We start from the raw sequence: 18,255 nt of genomic DNA on the forward strand, positions 1-18,255 counted from the left end.
CATATGTGGCACTGCTCGGGTCACCACGACGGTGTCCAATGTCTTCCTTGGTAATCGCGAAAGCACTCGCCACCGAACTAAACAGCAGCGGCTAGGATGAAGATTTCGTTGACTGGCGACACGTCTGTTGGCTCGGTTATCACGAGGCTGCTGAAGTAGTTTCAACGCTACGGGAGCTGGCACTGGCGAGCCATACAGTGATCTTAATGTTTCCTTCCTTAATGTTTCCGGGTCCGTGGTCTCGACCTTGGCTTCAGTTCTAGTGCGATGTCGCTTGTGCTGAACTGGACATTTCCCACTTCCGGTGACGTCTCCGAATGACTTGCCAGGAACTACGCCGAACATGTCGATGACGCAGCGAATTCCGGCGACCCTTCCCGCTCAGCTGCTTGAAACCAGCCACGGTAAATATCGTGGTGCCGGATATCATCAAATACTTATCGTCGTGACGAACCCAGCTGACTCGTCCACAGAGGAGGCTTGCTTCTAGACTCGTCCAGCATCTCCGCTCCCGCTACGAGGTGATTTTCGTGCGCCACAGGCCTCCACCATTTAGGCCTATGCATCTTCATTTTGTAAGGTGATAATGGGAATCTTACAAGAGCTCGTATATGGCTTCGTATCAGTTTACCAAGTGTCTTCGTCTTTAAAGGCGTTTACACTTCACTTTAATCGAAAGGTACCCAGACAATCTACTGGCTTCACCTTAGGCTTACATTGATTCACTCTATCCTTTCGCGAAGTTGATCGGAAATGATACTGGTGACGTGCCGAGAGCACAGGCAATACATCTTCGTCAAGCTGATAAACGATCTGGGTTTCTTGTTTGATGGAGGATCCGTAGGGCCTTCGATTCGCCGTGTATCAGCGGTTCCGGCAGCTTGTACAAGGTGCTGAACATCCTCATAGGTTAGTCATTGGAGCTCGGGGCCATATGGCAAGTGGCGCCAGCGTCTGCTTGGCCGGACGCAGTGTGGTGGCGGACTGTTCAGGCATATGCGCGCCTGGCTTCGTATCGGTGGTGTAAGATTGCATTTAAGACTATTTCGACTTTCAATTGCCACATACGTATCAAACACGTTATGGCCCCTCTGTATGCTGATTCCAGTGTTTAGTATGCAACACTTGTATAGAGGCTACAATATGTGCATTCGTAGTAAATAAAAAGCTTAAAGGACCGAAAAGTCTTGTTGGTACAATGTTTTCAAATAACTCAATATCTGTTCAGGAACTGACCTCTTGGACGACAAGAGCTTCCAAAGACACCACCGCTCTTCGTTTGCGATCAGAGAAACGGCGCGTCCTTGCACCCACAATGCAATAAACGCGCTTTATGCATTCTTTTTCTTCCAGCAGGCGAATATAGGTTGGCCGGAATGCGCGGTCCCCCTCGCTGGTAAACCACGCCGAATGTCTGAGCCCAATAAGGCGTGGGTGCGGGCTAGTTGGTGTGCCATAGTAAACGTAATGAGCGGGAAATGCAGGGACGAAATAAAGACGGAAGGGGAACAAATTACGCACCCATTTGCTGCTGAGTGGTTCGTTCCGAAATGGGGTTGTGTCCGGTAAGATTACTTTTAAGATGTTTTTTTAAATTTTAATTCCCACACACGTATCAAACATGGTATGGCCATTCAGTATGGTGGGACAGTGTAAAGCATGCAATACTTGTATGACGGCTACGATATGTGCGTACATATCAGGCTTCATAACGACTTCATTCATAAAAAAAAATATTCAGTCATATATGTAAACAGTGTACCAATATCTCGTATGGTACTACTATGTTGATCTGCAGGGTGCTCCTTAGGACCGATGGGTGTACGTTTGATTCTACTTGAAGTCTGTGGGGTTTTAGATTGGGGTGATAAACACGTTCTCCCCGTTTATCCGCGGCCGACCCAGTTCAAAACCGCGTGGACCCCACCCCGTGGTCGCGAGCGCTACCGAGCGCACGCCGACCACGGCGGGCCTTGCTCTACGGGAGCAAAGGAACGACACACTGGCTGCAACAAACAAGGCATATATTGCTATAACAAGAATAACACCAGCTAGCATCAAAATACACTGAGAGGATGTCAGACTCATCAGCACGGTTACGAGCGAGCGTTCGCCCACGGTAGGGCAGTGGAAAAACTCCAAGGCCGGACGGGACGAGCTGAGGGGAACATTTTGCCACAAGAGGTTGCCCGCCGACGAAGAGCTTAGCCCTGCGCGTGAACGTCCTCGCGCTTCCCCGATGCCGAGCCAAAGAGCCCGTCGCTCCACGCCAGCGCGCAGCAAAACGCCATCCGTGGCTCTGGTGTCGCTTCGACGCGAGTGGCTTCCCCTGTTAGTTAAAGTAACCAAACTGAGAAGAATGCGTTTCGGGGAGCTAACTACAGTTGGAGTGCATTGCGGGAAAGCGAACCACAGGGGACGAACGAGTGCGAGCCCACAAGTCTTATCTGTTTACAATGGTTCGAAAATGAGGAAAATGAAGTACAGGGAGCGCAAGGGGGGAAGGGAAGAGCAGAGCGCGTCTTGTGTGGGAGAAAGGGGCACAGAGCATCATCTTTGGCCCAGCCGGGCGTGGTTTTGTCGTATCCGGCCCTACGGAGTGGAAGGGCAGTCTCCTATTCTCAACAACCCACACTGTGCCAATGTCTTGCAGCACTGAGCTCTTGACTGAAGAAAAGCAAAGAAATAAACCGTAGTTTCGTTTTCTGAATATCGCACGGCGAATAGTTACATTCGGACTAGTATAAACGCACTTCCCGCATTCGTTTCCCTCCCCGGCTGCCAACGTGTTCCGCAGCAGTGAGTAAAACTTGTGTAAATGGGAAGGAAACAACGCGACACGGCGCAAAAACACTACACAATACAATCGTACGCACACCTTCAACTGCCATTTCTTTATCGCAAGTTTACAGGTCCCCTTTCGAGAAATACGAGAACGAAGGCTGGAAGAAAACAGACGAAAAAAAATCTTTAGATGTTCATATCCGTGTACGCGCGTCCTTTTCCTTTTGCGCGTATGTGAATTACTTTTCTTTCTCTGACATTGCTACAGATGGCTCCGTAATGTACCCGCAGAGCGTCCTTTAGGCCATCAGAAGGGCTTTCCAAAGCTCCCACTCATTTCCCGGAGTTAGTACACTCCAAATATATTTAAAGGTCATTTAGTACCTCAAACACATTACCAAGCCGCATGGTTTATGGAGTTGTAGTCGAAACAATCCTGCGTGCTGTAAGGTATCGTGTATTGCACTAAGGCTTGTGAGTGACGAGGTTGGGGATTAAGACATTTTTACAAGGCAGTCTTGACAGGCAAGATGAATCAAGTTGGCGACCGCTTTCTTCGGCAATGCTGTGGAAGCTATCACATGGCTATCGAAGCACTATAAGTGACGCCGGCCTTCTACTGGCCTATAATCGGCTTTTCCTCAGTTGAGCCTATGAGTGGCTCAACGTCTGTGAGGATCTGTGTGATTGCAGGTCTTATTTTAAACAGACACAAAAGTACAAACAATAAACGAGGCGGCTTTTATCGGAAAGGAAACCAGTTTCAATATGAGCGAGAAAAAAGGAAAGGAACAAGAGAGCAACACAACAACACACGGGGGAACAGAACAAAGTGCTTACGAAAAATGCAGAAAAAAGAGTCAAAGAGGAAAGTCACACTACTTGTCTTATTCGAGCAACGAGCGGGGAGGACTGGCTGGGTGTCGGGCAGTCAGGGAGTCTCTGGGCGTTCCAATGTTGATGCAACGCTACGGCAGCGTCGGCGTCCGTGGGCTCCCGGCACGGTTTCCAGGTCTGGTATCCCGGAAAAGTCACGTAGGCACCAGAGGCGGCCTGTGTGGAGCGGCTGACGGATGGACGGAGAAGAGTGGCGCCTGAGCCTGGTGGTTGAGGCTCTCGACGATGGATGTCCAGGTCTGGTGGCCCGGACGTCTGCGGCTAAGGCCCAAGCCCGGAACTCGGGGAGCCAGCAGAACTCGTCCACGTCCGTCGCCCACCGCGCTCTTCTCTTCTCTCCCACGTAATCCTCTTCGACCTGCGCCGCGTTCCCCTCCGCACGCGCTCCTCGTGCTTTGTCTTCTTCTCCTCACGAACGCCGCTGGGTGGCGCTATCTCCTTACAACGTCCCCGCCGCGTTGGCCTTCGGGCTCGGCACCGTCTGGTAGATGACGATGTTCTGCATGTTAATTATTCCACTCATAGGTCACCCATAGGAGCCATAATCCTTTCCCCCAACAGTCACCATTATTACAATGACGGTCTGTTTGGTCGCGAACGATGGGCTTTTCTCTGCAGGAGCAGGTAGTCGCTGCTTTCACTGATGAGCAGCGGGACCTCCTTGTGGACCGCATAGCTATCGACCACCAGTGGCACTTTTCCGCTTCGAGGAGCGGCGCTGTTGTCAGCGCTCAGCTTCCGGGAGGTTATGGGCAGGGGGCCCACGTGAGACTCGCTTATGCCTAGGCAGACATCTAGGTAGCCGCTATGGACGATCCCCGAGGGTGAAGGTCACGGCCCTGGGGACCCCCGGTTGAAAACCACGACAGTTCCTTCAGCATCTAGCTGCAGCGTGTTGGGCGGCGTCATGATGTAGATGTGCGCTCCATGCACGAAGACAGCGCATATCCACAGGACCCAGCCAAGTGGGGGACACACTTGGCGGTTATGGACGTAGCAGTGAACGCTGCCAAGCCGTTGGGGGTAACGTGTAGCCGGGCCTGCGCCAATCTTTTTCAGTTTTGCGTCCGCGCACTTCGTTACGACACTGACCGGAGCGGTCGCTCTATGGTTCGCAGGGTCTACTTTCGTACCAAACGAGAAATACGGTTTGTTCGGAGCTCTCCTTTTACTTTCCTTGCGAACGCAAGCTACAGATGCTGGTGCCGGTCGGTGCACGCTTCGTTTTGCGAGAGTGCTTAGGTATTTTCCTAACGACGAAAAGAATTGAGAGCTGTCCAGTCGGTTTTAACAAAAGCACACTTGCAGTATGCGAGGCCTGTTCGAGAATTTGGCTGTGTATATAAATTACCCAACTCGGAAGATTAGCTGCCCCAGGGATGGATTGTGTGCACGTTAAAAATTCAAACAGTATTCAGAATTACCTTTGATATTAAATACTGCGCAGATTCTTTCGACCGAAAGTATTACGAAATTACTGAAAATTGCACAAAAGATTTCTGAAGATCAAAGTCACACTTTTAAAACTTCAAACCCGGTGATTGGCTCATGGTAGCCTTAGCTGGCTACGCGCCCTAACATCCAGCATACGCACTCCTTCGTTTTCAATTAGCTCTTGAAAATGTCTGTTCTGTAGCGTATTGCAGGCCTGATGCAGCTTTTGCATGACCAAAAGCGGTAGGGCTGCCGCCCTGCTGCCTCAGACCTTGCGAAGCTTCAGAAAACTGTCGTAGTTGCCACGAGGCACTCTGGTTATTAGATGAATTTTTATTTGACTTGTTCCATCTTTCTCGAAGAACTTAACCACTTTTACGGTGGAGAAGTGCGGTGCGTTTGGATAGCGCCACTGTGCATGGAATGGTGAGGAGCGGGGCGCAAGTATTCCGCAGGGCGTACAGAGTTCTTAACGTTCCGGTCTGCATTGGCTTCCGCTCCGGTCACATCGAATGAGCATCCGCATGTGTTAGCAGTGTGCTGCTTTGTGTACAGAGCGTGGTTTTCTTCAGGCTTCCAGAAATAATAAAAAATCCTGGCAGTGTTATGCTTCTCCGCTTAGCTCGTAATGTTCCGCCGGCAGTAGTTTTACTGCACGGTGTGCTGAGCTGCATTGCTTTTTTTTTTGCTTATGCAGCGTAAAACAGCTTCATTATACAGTCCCACATTGCTGTGCTAGTATACGGACCATGCTGATGCAATATAGTGTGGCCGCGGCGGCTAGAATTTCTTTGGAGGAGAAATTCTAGAGGCCCGTGTACTGTGCGATGTCAGTGCACGTTAAAGAACCCCAGGTGGTCGAAATTTCCGGAGCCCTTCACTACGGCGTCTCTCATAGCCTTAGTCGCTTTGGGACGTTAAACCCCATAAACCAAACCAAACCAATATAGTGTAGCTTCTTTTTTTTCTGTATTGCTTCGACGCATGTCATGGGCTTCTCGACGGCAACGACTTTCACGCTGTTGAGCGCTGCCGCTGGCCAGTGCTACTCTGGCCATAGCGCTATCTGAACTGCAGGTAACGCACTTCCGTGGCGCAACCACCTCCTCCTATTCCATCGCCGGCCGCTCATAGGTTTTGACATCGCGACAACTCTGGCTCCCACTATCTGCTTCTCCTAAATTCAATGCTACGTTAGCAATCCCCTTGTCTGTGGTTCCATCTGAGACCACGCGATGACTTGGGCGTCGTGGCAGCTTTGTCGTCGGATTACACTGCAGCTCGGCTCAGGGGGCTCGGCAAAAGAGCTCTCGCCGTGGGAACAGTGCGTGCTAGCGTTCTGTGGCAACTGAACTAGGAATAGCGATATTGGCTGCAACTAGAAAAACCGAGCTCTTGAGAACTAATACCGTTCACTAGAAGAAATAAAGAAAAGCGTCCACATGGTAACTGTAAAGTAAACAATATCGAGGATAATCCGCAGGGGCACCTTGTGTAACGAGGTGTTGGTGCTTGGCGCCACCACGGACCCTTAGCCCCCATACCGAAGCTGTCATCCGTACCGTGGCGATAGGCTGAAAGGTGGAGGGAGGAAACCTTGAACGGTGGCGGTCGAGGAAGTGGTCAATCCTCGGCCGATGGGCTCCTCGTCTGTCTACCAGGCGGGGAGTCCCGGGACCTTCCTCTGTGCATAAGGGTGAATCAGAGGCGACAAAGTATTAGGAACCCTTAGTCAGTACATGTCGTATGGAAAAATCTGCAAAAAAATCTGATCGGCCCCCAAAAAGGGGTCGCACCGATGGCAAGAAATTGAATCCACAGAAGCCAGAAATATTTGCGAAGTTTTTTATGGTTCACTCAAACACTGATGAACCGGTAGCCAACCTCTCTGCATTTGTCATCGCCAACACCCTAAAAAGCTTTGTAGGCAAAGACTACAAAGCAAAAAAGCAGCGAACCGGGGATCTCCTTGTAGAAATAAACACAAAAGAACAGAGCACCAAACTGATGTCATTACAGAATCTTGGAGAAATGAGCGTACAGGTAACCCCGCACCGCACCCTGAACCACTCGAAGGGCGTCATATCTGAATATGAACTCCTACAGAGTACCGATGCGGAAATGGAAGAACTAGCTCAACAAGGAGTAATAGCAGCCCGAAGAATAACCATCCGGAGAAACAATGCAGAAATCAAGACAAAACACATTGTCCTAACTTTCAATGGCACAACTCTGCCTGACTCCATCCACGCCGCATACCTCCATTGCAAAGTCCGCCCATACATACCAAATCCGAGACGATGTTTCAAGTGCCAGCGCTTTGGACACCGCATGTTGGCTTGCCGCGGTAAACCCATTTGTGTCACATGCGCAGAAGACGCACATACAGAAGAAAGATGCGAACGCACACCAAAATGCGTCAACTGCAATGGCGCACATGGCGCGTACTCCAGGTCGTGCCCAGTCTGGAAAACAGAAAAACAAATTATAACTTTGAAGGCCACAGAAAACCTGTCCTACCTTGAGGCAAAAAAACGCGTCTCTTTCCAACAGAAAGGGACATACTCTGAAGCGATGACGCGGGGACGGCCGCCGCCTTCAGTTTCTGTCGGCACACAGGTCTATCCGGTGGACCAGGTGTCGACACCCAAGTCCCCACCACAGAAGTCGGTGGTACAGTTCACAGGGCTGAAAATTTCGCGAGAAGACCACGCGATCCTCGCTGGAGGCCCTCAGGCCCCACTTTCAGCAGCGGCATCCTCGGCGACAGACACCCAGAACAGCTCTGCTGAACTGGACCTGTCGCCCCACCCCTCTAAGAAGGCAACTGTTGGCCCAAGAGACTCCGCCACTGGAGCAGGGCCTGGTTCAGCGGTGCGAACAAAAAAGACGAATGCGAAGGCCACGGGCCATCGCAAACAAGAAGCATCCTCTACGTCCATCGAGGAGGATATGGATGTCAGCGGAAGTTCGCCGACATCTAAAACACACGCATCCGCGGATTCTCCGCGGAAATCCGGCGCCACAAAAGTGTCGATGGATACAACTCCTAGTTCGCCACCGCTGCAGCGGCGGCGAGACTCCCTAGAGAAAAAAGGGAAACCACGAATCACTGCTCCTGAGAATAAGTAACTTTCGCCAATCCCCAGCTTATCACTATGGCATATCTAATACAATGGAACTGTAGAGGTCTACACAGAAACTACAGACAGAACCGATATGCTCAAAACAATGGCACCTACAGCTGTGTGCCTGCAGGAAACGAACCTTGGGCCACAGCACACAAACATTCTAAAAAGATATATTTTCCGGAAAGACCGAGTGCAAGCTAGCCGACTCTCGGGAGGCGCCGCTATCATTACGCAAAGCGATGTCCCTGCAAGAGAGGTATCATTAAAAACAAACTTAGAAGCGGTCGCAGTAAACATCATTAGCCATAAAACAATAACAATATGCTCTGTGTACATACCAATACACAACACAATTACCATGCATGACCTAGAAGAACTTCTGGAACAGTTGCCTGAGCCATATGTGATAATGGGGGATTTTAACGCACACTCTCCATTCTGGGGGGGAAGTGAGCATACTGATCCCAGGGGCCAGCTCATCGAGGATTTTATTCTTTCAAATAACATATGTTTAATGAATACGGGAAAAGCGACATACTGCTGCCCCAGCTCTGGAAAAATGACCTGCCTCGATTTAGCATTTGCATCGCCATCGGTTTTTAATGATTTTATTTGGGATGTTTTAGACGACCCTGGGGGAAGTGATCCCTTACCTACAGTTTTAAAGCTGACATCAGCTACAGTCCTCCTCTCTACGAAGCCACGGCGATGGAAAATTCACCTCGCCGATTGGGCACTTTTCAGAACGAAGGCCACACTACAAAGAATATGCCGAAACCCTTACTATAGAAGAAATAAATGAAAAAAATTTTGACATGCTTAATATCTGCAGCAATAGAATCCATCCCACAAACGTCTGAAATTGCACGAAAAACACAAAGTTTGGTGGTAAAATGAATGCTCACTGGCTAAAAAGGAGGAAAACAAGGCTTGGGGCAACCTTCGCAGATATCCCACTGCAGGAAACCTGCTCACCTTCAAAAGGGCTAGAGCCAAAGCACGATACATTAGACGCAACGCAGAAAAGGCATCATGGCAACAGTACATATCCTCCATAAACAGCTCAATATCATCAAAGAAAACGTGGGAGCAGGTGCGGAAATTCACAGGAAATTTTACTCCATTCACATTTCCAATGCTAACAACACCCGGTACTCAAACAACATTGGAAGAGCAGGCCAAGATATTGGGTGAGCATTTTTCCAGTTTCAAGCTCATACAACTATACACACACATTTGAAAAGCACGAAACAATAGCAGAAAAACAAAAATTGCCCTTTGGAACATGCATACATGAAGACTACAATCAGCTTATTACAATGCAGGAACTAAACCCAGTACTAACTTCCGGTAAAATGACAGCACCAGGCCCAGACAATATATATTATGCCATGCTTGCTCACCTCTCTGAGACTGCCATAGAGGCTCTCCTAAAATTTTTCAATAAAATATGGATGAGTGGAGAAATCCCCCAAGCATGGAAAGAAGCAGTCATAGTACCCTTCCTAAAACCAGGGAAACCACAAACTAGCCCCACCAGTTACAGGCCAATAGCACTCACTAGGTGTATAGCAAAATCATTCGAAAGCATTCTAAACATCAGACTAACCTTCATACTTCAGTCCCAGCAACTTTTAGATATACACCAGTGCGGTTTTAAAAAGACATGTTCCACAACCGATCACCTCGTTCGTTTTGAGAACACAGTTCGGGAAGCGTTCATCCACAACAAACACTGTATCGGGGTCTTCTTCGACCTGGAGAAGGCTTACGATACCACGTGGAGGTTCGGTATCCTCCGTGACCTAGCGGACCTAGGTATCCGCGGCAGGATGCTGGGCTGTTTGAGCGACTTCCTAAGCAACCGTACATTCAGAGTCCGCCTAGGTGCAACCTTCTCCAACACTTTTATTCAAGAAACTGGCGTACCCCAGGGGTGCATCCTCAGCAGGACCTTATTCGTCATCAAAATGAACTCCATAGGAAAAGTAATCCCAAAATCCATAATGTACTCAGTTTACGTAGATGACCTCCAAATAGCATGCACGTCTTCCAGCATACCTACCTGTGAGCGGCAAATACAAATAACGATAAATAAACTGGCTAATTGGGCAGATAGAAACGGATTTAGATTTTCCCCTCAGAAAACAGTAGCTGTTCTGTTCTCTTTGAGACGAGGCCTACAGGCCGACCCCACACTATATCTAAACCAAACCCCATTACCTGTCAAACAAGAGCATAAATTTCTAGGGATAAGTATCAATAAAAAGCTCACTTTCTTGCCATATATAAACAGCTTAAAGAAAGGTTCCCAGGCCCTCAATGTACTCAAACTACTGTCAAGAAAACGCTGGGGGTCTGATAGGGCATGCCTGTAACATATATATCGTTCTGTGGTTCGCTCTAAGTTAGACTATGGGTCCGTAGTATATGGGTCAGCAAGACCGTCCTACATAAAACGACTGGATCCTGTCCACAATCTTGGTTTAAGGTTGTCTTCCGGGGCTTACAGAGCTTCCCCAATAGCAAGTCTGTATGTGGAAACTAATGAACCTTCCTTAGAAGATCGAAGAACTGCACTAACTTGTACATACATCCTCAAAATCCTTTCTCAGCCCAAACATCTCTGTTACCCAATTGTGACGAAATGCCCATCTCGAATACTCAATAACAAGCCTCACGCGATTAAGCCGCTGCTCTTGCGCTTCGAAGAAAAATGCCAAGCTCTGAACATACTAAATGAAATTAAAAATATTGCCCCAAGACACGAAGCGCTACCACCGTGGTACTCTCCCCACAGTGAGTGATGTCACACTAACACGCCTCGGGAAAAACTGTACACCACATGAGCATATAGTACAAGAATATCTAGCACTACAAGAAAAATGCAGAAATTACACTGCATTTTATACTGATGGGTCAAAAACTCATGCTTATGTAGGAAGTTCCGTAATAAAAGGAGAAAATAACAATGCAGTACGACTGCCCTCGTGTGCTACAGTTTTCACTGCTGAGTGTTATGCCATTTGTGGTGCAGTACAGAAAATAACAAATGAAAACATCAAAAACAGCATCATTTATAGATTCACTGACGTCCTTACAGCACTAAACTCCAAAAATGCCACGGAGCCACTGATATAAAGCATCATACACAACATAGTAAAGGTCACAACACAAAAACATGTTATAAAATTCTGCTGGGTTCCTAGTCACGTTGGCATTGGGATAATGAGAGTGCCGACATGTGTGCTGCCCAAGCCAGAACCATGGAAATAAAACATGTTAATTTGCCTCCTAGGGATTACATGAAGTTCGTACGTAGCAAACTAAGAGCCAAGTGGCAAGCTTCTTGGGAAAATGAAGGAAACAAGCTGCATACCATAAAGCCCGTTTTAAAAGAATGGAAATCATGCCGCCATAAAGAGCGTTTTATCGAAGTAATTTTAAGTCGTTTACGCATAGGTCACACACACATCACCCATAGCTTCTTATTAACAAAAAAAGACAAACCTGTATGTGAAATGTGTTGAGGAGCTCACAGTTAATCATATTTTAATTTCTTGTTCGCATCTCGAAGAACTTAGGAAAAAGTTTTTTACTGTATTTTACAATGAACACATTCCATTTCATCCCGCATTGCTTTTAGGCGAGCAAACACTCGTCGAGTTTTCGCTTGTTTGTAAGTTCCTAAAGAAAGCCAATGTTTTAAATCTATTATAATGTAACCTCTGTACACTTGACCTAACATCATCTAACCTTGTGTTTGGCGCATGATAGCCACTGTTGCTTATGCGCCATAAAACTCCATATAACTCATAACTAACTGTTTAACATGACGTCCCTTCCTCCTGCGTCCTTCGCATTTCCTTTGAACGGCCGCGCCTATCTTTTCTAGTTTGTTACAGGCGGAAAAAAGGACATCCACTCCGTGCTTAGCACGCACTCTTTTTAGCCTGTGTGATAGGGCGTGTGCATATGGCATGACAACCACTTGCTTGCGTTCTGTTGACGCACTTCGCCGTTCCAAGCCATGCTCCGATGACTTCAATGTGCGGATAACTTTGTCTGCGCTCGACGCAAGAACAGAATCGGGATAGCCCGCTTCTTTGCACCTCTAGACTTGTGTTGCCAGGCTGCTTCCCATTTGGTGAGGACAGGACCTCTTCACTGCCATGGTTAAACAGCTTTTTACTATCCCTGTATTTACAATCTTGGAGTGAAATGACTTATACTTCAGTAGTGGCTTTTCGCTTCTAGGTGAATACTGCCAGCAAATATGGTTCGCGTGAACTGTCAGTTTGAAATCAAGGAACTGCAAGACGCCTTCCTGTGGGACTTAATGAGTGAATTCCAATCCAGAACCATTTCTTGTAAAGACGTCAAGGACCCTTGTCACATCTTCATCGTTGAGTGACTCGGCAATCAATAGGAAATCGTCTACGTATCGGAAGATTCTTTAACTATTTCCGACGAGATCACCCTCTATTTTCTTACCAACTTTGCTTAACAAAATGGTACTGACGACTGGGGCTACCTTTGACCCTATGCACACTCCGGACTTTCGCATGAAAAATTTATCGTCCCACACGACATCAGTGTTGTTGAGGTAAAACGAAAGCAGTTCCAAAAATGCCGCAGTTGTGATCCCGCAGTCACTTTGGAACTGGTATTCATCATTGTCATCCTCGATACATATTCTTATATACTTAAAGAGTCGGCTATGCGGGAGGGAATAGCACATATAGACCACATATACACTGAAACAAGTGAGTGGTGAAGTTCCGTTATCCAAGAAGATCTTAGTCACAATATCAGAGTTCTGTATCTGGAAACGGCCTGCTGTCATTAGGGAGGACAGATGCTTTGATAGGTAGGAAGACACAACGAATTGCCATGATTTGTGCTCTGGAACGATAGCTCTGAATGGTATATCTGGCTGTCGTGTCCGGTCGCTGTGTTGAATGCAGCGAAAGACGCACACGGTACTTTTAGACTTCGTTTATTTAGAGCCGATGAGGGTGCGACCAGCGTCGACCGAGGCAGGAGCCGAACTGGCCGCCCGAAGAAAGGAGGGAGCTGAGAAGCGTCCACGGGAGGGAGTGGCTTCCCAGAACAGGAGGAGGGTGCGGGGGCGCACCGTGGGGGGGCCTCTGGCGACAGCGTGCGACGAGGGGCAACTGTCGTGGTCGTTAGGAGGAGGACGCGGTGGTCGTTAGGAGGAGGATGCGAACTGTCGTTAGGAGGGGAATGCGAGTGTCGTTAGGAGGGGAATGCGAGTGGTCGTTAGGAGGGGGCGCACACACACAAAGCAATAAGGGGACACAACACTTCCTTCCCCCTTAGAAAGTTGCCTGGTATCGTGCAGGGGGTCGGCGCTCACGCGTGGAGGCGCGCTGGCTTTGTGCGCTCGGGGGAGAAACACTTGTAGGCTGGCTGTTGTTCGCTGTGTCTCCTAGGTCTGTCCTGGGCGAAGTCTCTTCTTCCGGGAAGAGGTGCCAGGCTATGTGGGAAAATGGTGCACGTGTTCTCTCCGCTGGCGGACAGCTCTCAGACGGCGTCGTAAATCTACGCAGCTGGTTGAGATGTCGGCGTACTACTGTGCCATGTATGTTGACGAGCCAAGAGCGCAGGCCTATGCGTCTGACAATTGTAGCTTCCTCCCAGCGTGGCTTTTTCAGAAACTGTCGGGCGAGGACGCGCTGCCCCTCATTAAGCGTGCCGCAGCGCGGAATTGCTTTTTCTTCCCGGAACGTCTCTGCCTTTGGCTCGGGGAGGATGGCTGTGAGCTGGGTTCGCACCTCACGCTCGAACATCATTTTCGAGGGGGTCTCGCCTGTTGTGCTCTGAACCGTCGTGTGCTGCTTGAAGAGAAAGCGCGCAAGGCGGCGCTGCAGCGAGCCTGTCTGATCTCTTTCAAGGGCGCGTTTTAGCTCGGCTACGTAGCGCTCGGCTTGTCCGTTTGTCGCTGGGTGGTAGGGGGCCGATGTAACTGAGGAGATCCCGTTGTCGCGATAAAACTTGAGAATCTCCGCAGACACAAACGGTGTTCCGTTGTCAGACACTACCTTGCGCGGCAGGCCGAACGTTGCAAATAGTGATCGGAGGTTGTCAATGACTGCTGCCGAAGTCGTCTGTCCCATTTGCCTTATCTCAAGCCACTTTGTGTAGGCATCTACGACCACAAGGAAAGTGCAGCCCTCAATTGGTCCTGCAAAATCAATGTGCAGTGTGTGCCATGGTGTGTCTGGCTTTTCCCATTCTGGGACAGGAGCTTTCGGCGGGGCGCTCCGGCTGCTCTGGCAAGGCTTGCATTCTCGCACCACTGTTTCGATGTCGTTGTCAATGCCAGGCCACCACATGTAGCTTCTGGCACACTTTTTCATTGCAACGATGCCCCGATGTCCGGCGTGGATGAGAGACATAGCTTGTGCGCGTAGTTCTCTCGGCATCACAACTCGGGACCCAAATATGATGCAGCCGCGATGGGTGCTCAACTCTGTAGCTCGCCTGCGGTAAGCGTCGAAGTTGTCCCCTTTGAGTTTATGCACGTTGCCTTGTTGAACAGCTGTGTAAACTAGCCGGAGAGCTGCGCACTTCTGCGTAGATGCTGCAACTGTGCCTGCTGTAACGGAGGTTCTGGCAGTGCTTCGAACATCAGAACGTCTCCTGGTGGAAATGGTTCGTCAACAGTTGCGTCTAGTGGCAGACGGCTTAGCGCATCGGCGTTTTGATGTTTACTAACCATGTTCTGGCTCGGCGTCTGGTGTATGCCGCATATCATCACGCCTAGTGGAGAAAACCAGTTTCTCCCTAGAAGGCTTGATCCTGTGCCCTTCACAACAAGCAGAGGTAGCGTATGGGTCTGGCCGTTGTAGTTAACCTGCACGTTGGCAGAGCCCAATAGTGGCAGATTCTGTCCTGACCACGTTCGCAGGTGCGTGTCGTCTTGTTGCAGGGCTGGTGCGTCAGATGGCCATGAAGTTCGGAACGTGTCCTCACTGATCAGAGTACAGGCTGCGCCGGAGTCCACCTCGAACTTAATCAGCTGGTGATGTACGCTTACTTCTGTAAAAATCTTCGGTCGCGTGCCGAGATTCATGGTGTTCAGGTCGTACAACACAGATGGTGTTGCTGATGTTGTTCCATGGAGATCAGATAGCGGCGTATTCTCTGAGGCGTTGACGCTGTGATTAGGCTGGGAAGGTGACTTTATCTTGGCAAGTCTCCGTTTCGTAATGCATGCTCTTTCGATATGCCCTCGCTTGTGGCAAAAATTACACGTGGCTGACTGGAATCGACATCCCTGGGGGTTGTGTTGGTCGTCACACCGCCAGCAGCGTTGTGCCTTTTTGACCGATTTTACAACAGAAGGCTTGCGCACCTGGTTGCTTGTCTGGTGTACCGGCTCGGTGTTCCGGCGAATCCCTCTCTGCTGGTGACCGGCGCTCTCCGCTCGAACGGCGATGTCGTAAGCTTTGCTGAATGTGAGGTCCTTCTCAGCGAACAGGCGCTGCTGCAGTGACTCGTCACTCAGTCCGCACACAAATCTGTCGCGTAACATCACGTCCAAGGGAAGCATGGTGGTGTTAGCAGAAGAAGCTGCGTCTCCCTCCTGCCCGGTAGCTGTTGTCGACAGCGTTCCAAAATTGCAGTCGGCAGCGAGCTTCTTGAGCGCGGCTACGTAGGCGCTCACAGTTTCTGCTCCCAGTTGATCTCGTCGTTGGAAGCGAGCCCGGCTGTAGACCTCGGATGGCCTTGGGTCGTAGTGCTTTTGCAGCGCTTTTACGATGTCGTCGTAAGACACTGCCGCTGGTGTGCTTGGCTGAATAAGGGCGCAGACAGTATCGTAGGTCTGCTCCCCGCACAGCGTCAGCAGGTTGGCCCTCTTCAAGGCTGGGTCTGTGATGTTGTTAGCTTCAAAGTAGAACTGAAGGCGTCCAACCCACGATGACCACGATGAGCCGTTGAATTCTGGTATCTGATTGGGAAACCCTCGCGTAGCCATGGCTTGTCAATAGCGTTGCGTAGCGCGGGTCGAATCCACTTTCTCGTCGCCACTGTCGTGTCCGGTCGCTGTGTTGAATGCAGCGAAAGACGCACACGGTACTTTTAGACTTCGTTTATTTAGAGCCGATGAGGGTGCGACCAGCGTCGACCGAGGCAGGAGCCGAACTGGCCGCCCGAAGAAAGGAGGGAGCTGAAGCGTCCACGGGAGGGAGTGGCTTCCCAGAACAGGAGGAGGGTGCGGGGGCGCACCGTGGGGGGGCCTCTGGCGACAGCGTGCGACGAGGGGCAACTGTCGTGGTCGTTAGGAGGAGGACGCGGTGGTCGTTAGGAGGAGGATGCGAACTGTCGTTAGGAGGGGAATGCGAGTGTCGTTAGGAGGGGAATGCGAGTGGTCGTTAGGAGGGGGCGCACACACACAAAGCAATAAGGGGACACAACACTGGCTTATGAGTATTCGCTGAAAAGAACATTTCCAGCACTGAGACCTCAGCTTTTTTCACTCTCTTAACCAAGCCTTCAAGACTGAACCTCTGCAATAATTCTTCGGCCTTCATCTTACACCTCTTCGGGTCCCTTATAACTCTTTTGAAATTCTTTAGCACGGCTTCACTAGCCTTACTAGCGAAATGGTCTTCAGATAGTACGACAAAGAACCCTTCTTTATCGGACTGCACAACGCGCACGCAATTGTCACGCAGGTAGTTCACTAAGGAGCGAAACTGATTGCGCTGCCCTCTAGTCCGGCCACTACTAGCAACAGCATCAACACATTCCGACTCACATCGGTTCCTGTCCTCAACCTTGGCCTTACTTGACACGTCGCGTGCGATGCTAACATCTTAACGGTTTCCACATCAGGGTCCAAGCAAAACTTAGGCCCGAGACGCAGAGTCCTCTGCTGCTTGGCAACCACGGTTATATCACCCAGTACCAGAAACTTGTCATCAGTGGGAGGACGTCTAGTGGGCTTGGGAAGAGACTTGCGGACCACATTCCAAAGGAATTCTGTGATCTGGTATGTTGTCTAATCACGATAGCTGTGCTGATTAAAGTCTTGCTACAGACGAAGTGCTGCGACAGGAATTCACGCCTTAAAGAACCTCGCCTGTCGCCACCACTCACTTTTTCAAAATCTTGCATATCCTCTTCGTGTGGCCAAAAGTGGAAAACATTGTTGGGAAGCAGGCGCGGAGGTGTTACTACCACATTCCCGTCGTCTTCTTTTCTTGTGTCCCTGTTCCTGCGCTGTTTTTTCTAAAGACGGTCGAAGCCATCCAAACAGGGCTTGTAGGTCTTGAGGGCAGATGTCATGACGGCAATGCCATGACGCTGTCCGAGCACGGCAGACACGCACATCCCAGCAGTGCTATCACCACTCATCGCTGTGTATGTCCAAATTTTGACACATAAAGGAAGCCCAAGTACAAGAAATATACTGCAGAGGAATGGAAGTCTGGGTGAGTTGGTACTGATTCATAATTTTTGCAACAGCGCTACACAACGAGGACGCCGAGAAAAGAGTGACAAAGACGGCGCTAAACAACTCTGTTTTATTGAAAAAAAAAACTCTTCTTTTTATACAACCCAGGCATCTACGAACATACGCAGCGTCAGTAAAGGCGTCACACTCAAGCGTGTCTATCACAGATAAAATCACCACAAATCAAGGTGCGTTCCCCGAGGCGTTATCCACTATGCAGCAGGCTCATTTTTCTTAGCTGTTATAGTTACAGATGCAGCACTGACACACCAGTTTTTCTCTCCAATGATGTGTCACTCTTTGCTCGTTGCCCTCGTTGTGTAGTGCTGTTGCAAAAATTATGAATCAGTACCAACTCGCCCAGACTTCCATTCTTCTGCATACCTTCGCTGCTGCGCTCTTCACGCACGCAGAATGTGTTGCGGGATTCTTGGGTTTCCTAATTTCGATCAGTATTTTAAAGAATAACCAATCTGTGTGGTGGAAGTGTTAATGCGAAAACATTTCTTGCATCACGAGTGG

At 49.5% G+C, this 18,255-nt stretch overlaps 1 protein-coding gene across 1 annotated transcript in view; it reads left to right on the forward strand.

Moving 5' to 3' along the window:
- LOC149347329 (uncharacterized) overlaps positions 1-18,255 on the forward strand; it is a 75,618-nt gene that overhangs the window by 47,914 nt on the left and 9,449 nt on the right. The window lies entirely within an intron of this gene.

This window comes from Amblyomma mixtum, chromosome 4 (genome assembly GCF_055824585.1).
Source record: "Amblyomma mixtum isolate Tamu chromosome 4, ASM5582458v1, whole genome shotgun sequence".
Classification (NCBI taxonomy): Eukaryota; Metazoa; Arthropoda; class Arachnida; order Ixodida; family Ixodidae; genus Amblyomma; species Amblyomma mixtum.